Raw genomic sequence first — 6,462 nt, 5'->3', positions numbered from 1 at the left:
TACAACATATTATATTATTATTATAAAAATCAAAAAGATAAACTTGTAGATAAAAATGAGTTAATTATGAAACCGCAACTAATCGACTCATTAAATACGAAGTTGGGAGTTAAACAGTTTGGTGTTTAAGATATTGTTTTCGCAATAAAGCCGAGAAGTGCTTCAGAGCTGAAAGTTTAAATTGCATTTTTTATTCCCAAGGGTCGGAGGTTCGAATAAAATGTAATTTTAAACAAAAATAGGAGTTTCTATCAGCCGGCGTCGACGATTGGCTCGCGATGGTGTAAGGGATACACTTACAGCGGTGCGAGATTTCAGACTTTGTAATATAATAGTTTTTTTTTAATTTTATTCATTGCTTTTGGTTGACATTTGAATCCTTCTCCTAATACGTTTAAATCGAGCTATGTGGAATATTGTTTTAGTGTATTCTATTGAATTTTTTATCTATTTTTAACTATAATAGATAGTAGGTAATGAGGAATGCCCCACTAAGGGACACAGACCAGAAATGCGACCTAAAGGTAATAAGAGATATACTCTCATTAGTTATAGCTCATTAAACATAATATAATAACAGGAGAAACACGTTTCATTTGACCTCCTCGCGGCAAAACTTTGCGCCACGATCGAACAAATAGGGCGAAATAAAATTACTGTATACACCGTAAGCGGTTTATGAGTTTTCTATTTAGCCGTGCTTCAGATCTCCAATTGAATTTTTTTGCCACCTGAAACATTCGGTTTTACGGCCTTTGTTATTTTATAACCAACCGTATTCGTCTGACTTTTCTATTACGTGTTTGTGGCTTTGTGGAGCGAACTGTTTATTGAGTTTTATACGTTTGTATGTATGTGTTAATATTGAATTACGTTCAAATTTGTTTATTAGGCAAATTATTAACAACCATGTTAACAATGTGAATTTAATACGTTGATTTTGTATAATTGGAGAAAAAGTACAAGCTACCTCTGTGTATGAACCACTAAGAAAGCAATAATTTAATGTGAATCAACTTTTCAAGATGTTATGCTTTTATTACTTCCCTGTTGTAAAAGCAGTGGTGGCTTAGTGGTGAGAACCTCGGACTTCAAAATCGATAAGTCGGGGTTCGAGACCGGGTGAGCGTGCAGGAAATAAATAGATTTTTCAATTTATCTGCGCATGTGGATAACATCACCACTGCTTAAATGGTGAAGGAAAACATCGTGAGGAAACCGGCATGTCCAAGAATTAAAAGTTCGACGACATGTGACATCTGCCAGCCCGCACTTGGCCAGCGTGGTGGATTATGGCCTGAACCCTCATAGGAGGCCTGTGTCCCAGCAGTGGGAACATATATGGGCTGATGATGATGATGATGATGATGAAATAATCACTGATACATAAGCAGTTGCCGTAATATTTTTATATAATGACTTCGTATCGATAAGGTCTGCAAACGACCTTACGAGTCGCCTCATTCATGGGCAGTGGCAGCGCTTCAAGCAACACACCAGCTTCATGACAAAAAAATCCTAATACTAACTTTGAATACCCACATTGTGTACGTGTTTTCATTTTATTACTTCGAAAACAGCCGTCGAGTAGCTAAACAGTTTATTGTTTCGGGTGCAACCAATGTGCACGGCGCTTGAAGCAAACCGAACTATATTGTTATGGAGATAGAATCTACAATCAGGTGTGGTGGGAAATGACAGGGTACCAATTTGGCTCGGTTCGGTTTAGTTGAGGACGTGAAAATTAGTTCTAGCGCTTTAGTGATTTAAAATTTTCGTTGCTGTTTTATTTTATTGGGAATTAATAATTTATTATATTCTTGGACACATAATGTGGGCACTATTTGGTCGTAAATTTTTCTTTGTTCGCAACTTCAAACGAAAAATTTGCAGTTTCAGTTCACTTGTTTCAGTTTAAAAATAACGATATAGCAATTTTTTTTAAACAAATCTTGTTGTTCAACTAATTATAGATTACTTGCATAAATCATATTAACGATTGCATCAGTTTGGAAATTTATTTTAATTTTTTTTTTAAACGAGGAGGTTTTAAATTGAAGTGTATATAATGTGTTAGTTACCTCATATTTTTATTTATACATATGAGTGAACCGATTTTGAATTTGAGTTCTGACGATTTCAAGGCGATTTAGTTATTCTATATATAGCATTAGACGCAAAATATATAAAACAAATCCATTCTACTAATATTATAAATGCGAAAGTTTGTAAGGATGTGTGTGTGTTTGTTGCTCTTTCACGCAAAAACTACTGGACCGTTTGCAATGTTATTTGGTACATAGACAGCTGGACAACTGGAATAACATATAGGTAACTTTTTATCCCAATATTCCTATGGGATACGGACTTACGCGGGTGAAACCGCGGGGCTCAGCTCGTTTCTAAAATATTTCCTAATCTTTAACCTAGTTTCAAATTACATAATTAATTATTGCTTTCTATAATCTGTAGTTATAGTCCCGCCCTCTCCCTCCCCTCGATCCAATAATATCCAGAAAGTTTTCTGACGTTTCTATAAAATTTAACATCAGATTATTAGATTTTGTTGCGAACAAAACTAATATCAGAAACTGCTTAGTCGATAGAATCGTGTTGGGAAATTAACTTGTTTGGGATAAGGGTTATTCTGAGGTAGGTTTTAGTCAGGTTTATACCTTTAGAAATTAAAAACTTTTTAACGGATTTTAAACGCGATTTATTCATTATATTATTAGCCCGACGTTTCGAACACTTTACAGCGAGCATGGTCACGGGGAGACTGAAAACACAAGAAAATACCAGGTTTATACCTGTTTATGGTCTGTAATAAAGAGTACTTGATGTGGTTAATTAGGTATGGTATCAACCCCAACTATTCAGATGAATTTATTTTTTATAGATTTATTTCTTAATCTAATAGAAATAGATTTTATGTAATAGGATAACTTCGAGTAGCCAATCCTTTGATTATCCTTCTCCCTTAGAAGCGAGCGCATCACAGAGGCTACCTCTGCGAATTTTTATGTGTAACGGCTAATCACAATATAGTGTACATATATAGTATTTTTCTATGTAATTACCTAAAGCAATATCATATTCACTTTCAAATTTGTTAATTAAATAGGAAGTGTGAAATTACAAATTGAATATAACGACTATTTCGTTATCGAAACCTTCATGAGAGAACAAGGGTTAAAGGTAGAGTTAAACAAATCACAAGAAAATCAAACTTATCACGTAGACATTGAAGTAGAAAATCGTTTGAATTATTTGATGAGTAGATGTGATACGCAATTAATGTCTGATCGTGGAAATTTGGCTCTTATAACAGTTCGGATAGAGTAGGTATTGGCTTAATCTCTTGGATATTAGGTGTATGGTACGATTAATTTTCATCTATTTACTGTGACGTTTCGATCCCTCGTTTTGGAAACTTGAAAATATGTTCAAAGTTTATTGATATAACTAATACTATCGTCTCGCGCGGCTTCACCTGGATAGTAATATTATCTGTTTACCAAATTTTAAGAATCATTTAACCAAAAATCATCAAAATAAGTTCAGCCATGCATAAGTTATAAAGAGGTGTAACTATCACGACTCTTTTTAACACGTTTCAACTCCTTCAACCAATTCCAGCTCGACTGGTCATCACCGGTTTGCATGCAGCGGCACCCTGGTATATCATATTACAAAAAAAATGCTTTTCAATTATATATCCCATTAAATGGATAGAGGAAATAGTTTAACTTTTATTTGTATTCCCACTCATTTATAGCTTGGTTATGAGTGGGTTGTTTCTAGGGTCAATTCTATTAGCCATTGAACAATGGATCTAGCATGCTAACAGTAACTTCATAGATCTACTGTTTTACTAGAACCGTAAGCAGTGGTGGCTCAGTGGTGAGAACCTCGGACTTCAAAAAATCGATAAGTCGGGGTTCGAAACCGGGTGAGCGTGCAGGAAATAAATTGATTTTTCAATTTAGCTGCACATGTGGATAACATCACCACTGCTTAAAACGGTGAAGGAAAACATCGTGAGGAAACCGGCATGTCCGAGAATCAAAAGTTCGACGACATGTGACATCTGCCAACCCGCACTTGGCCAGCGTGGTGGATTATGGCCTGAACCCTCATAGGAGGCCTGTGTCCCAGCAGTGGGAACGTGTATGGGCTGATGATGATGACTAGAACCGTAGGTCAATAACCATATAAAAAATACGTTTTCATCTTACCCTATTAAAATAATGTTCATCAAATTGCAAATAAACGCGAAATTTGTATTGACATCTATCTCTTAGACTATCAACAATGATATCTCTTAGACTATCAACAATGATATCTCTTAGACCACAGTAGGTACACAGGATGTTTTATTTCACGGAGCAAGCGCAACTAATTTCGCGGTGCGCGTTAAAAGTGCATTTACACGATCCTCATTTTACGGGCGACGACGCGACTGTAGGGCTGTCAACTTGAATATTAATTATCGAGGGGGCAGAGAAGCTTGCGCCCAAGTCAAGAAAATTTGCCTTAAACAGCAAGCGCTTCGAGAACCCACTTTACATTGGAAGAGTGAAGGAAAGGAAATATCCTACCTGTATCCCGATTTACGCAATTTGGATCTGTTCACGACCTAAGTGAGGCTTTACCTTTCTGATCAGAAATGCTTACCAGTCTTTAATAAAAAAAACCCAATGGTGGGACTACTTATCCACGGAAGGTCTGCAATCAACCTTACGCCTTTACAAATTTTCATGAGCGGTGGTAGCGCTTACCATCAGGCCAACCAGCAGCTTCATTGCCGATGATGAGATAAAAAAAAAAACAAATAATGCGCATGTCGCACGTAATAAAAAACTATATTTTATTTGATTGTCGCTGAACGATGATCACAAACCGTGAAATCTTATAGATATTTTATTTCATCTATCTGTTTTTAGTAAATTCCCCTTTAAATATAAAAATGTAAATTAATTAGTAGTGGCAACCCTGGGCCGAGCTCGTTCGTTTAACGGCGGCCGTGATCATTCTCTGCGCTTCAGAGTTACTTGTTTGCTTTCACATTTAACTCGGATACATATTGTCAACTATGTTGTTAAATCTTGTATGTCAGGGTTGTCCAAATTAGGTTTGTGTTTGTTACTATTTTGTTTAAAAATGGCTATCTCATAAAGCGATTTCTAAGTTGTTTATGTTTCTGTCTGTAATTTGAGTGCTGTTTTCAGATCAATATGATTTAAAACCTTACTGTCCAAATCTATATATAACACAGTTACACTATTTATAACTGAAGAACGCATTAACCGATTTGGCTGGAAATTTGTGCAGAGGTAGCTTAGAACCAGGAGACGGACATAGGATAGTTTTCATCGAGATCCCATGGGAACGGGAACATGCGAGGAAAACCCCGTGCCTATCTTTCCTGCGACCACGCGGGCAAAGCCGCGGGCGAAAAGCTAGTAAGCTTATAAATAAATCCACTTGCTTCCATTACAAACAATTTTATTTTATTATTCTTTAGTTGTAAGGCATTCAATTTCCATATTCATTGGCCTAACCAATTTATTTTTTTCAAAACTACCTGATAGACAAATTATATATCGCGGATGAGTACTACCCAGCTCCCGTAGCTCCTTCACTGTAGAGGTTCGACGGAATACAGTGGGGTTTTAGTTGGTAGGAATCCGACATAACCCACGGCACCACCCCCGTGCGGCCGTAGGCCGTATCTATGCAATTTTCCACGCAAAAAAGAAAATGTTAGAATATATTTAACCTGGACATAATATATGCTTCTATCCGTACACATGGTGAACGAAGCGAACAAAACTCGTTAAACAAACCAGTCTACTTGCAGTACAAATTGAAGCGCCATTAAAGAATATTAACCATAAAAGTTCCTTATTAACTCGAGCTGTATCATGGCCATTATAATACGGTATAATTAACTGGGTATATCCCAATTTTCCGGTCGTATTACCCAGCACATTAATATGCTAATTTGTTTGTACGGGTTATCATTTAGTATTAGCGGAAACATTGATGAGATTCGGTTGTGACGGGACCTTTTTGAGACCGTTATGGTGCCCTTGGGAAGTATTCTGAACAGATTATATTGCGATTTTTCTGGACACATTTTTGGCATGAATTGTTTGGAATAAATGGCGGGTCTTTTATTTTATTAACGATGTTCTTTGGTGCATTTTTCAATCGGTTATTAACTTGAAGGGTCAGAAATGTAAATAATTTGATGTATAGTCACAGGATAGTAAAAGCATTGATGGCTCAGCGGTGAGGACCTTGGAATTAAAATCTATAAGTCGGGGGTTCGAGATCAGGCGAGCGTATATAGCGAGAGAGAAATAAATAGATTTTTCAATTTCGCCACTGTTTAAAATGGTGAAGGAAAACATCTGCCAACCCGCACCTGGCCAGCGTGGTGGATTATGGCCTGAA

The sequence above is a fragment of the Zerene cesonia genome, chromosome 11 (assembly GCF_012273895.1).
Source record: "Zerene cesonia ecotype Mississippi chromosome 11, Zerene_cesonia_1.1, whole genome shotgun sequence".
Lineage (NCBI taxonomy): Eukaryota > Metazoa > Arthropoda > Insecta > Lepidoptera > Pieridae > Zerene > Zerene cesonia.
The sequence above is the reverse complement of the archived record's forward strand: the minus strand, read 5'-3'. Positions refer to the sequence as shown.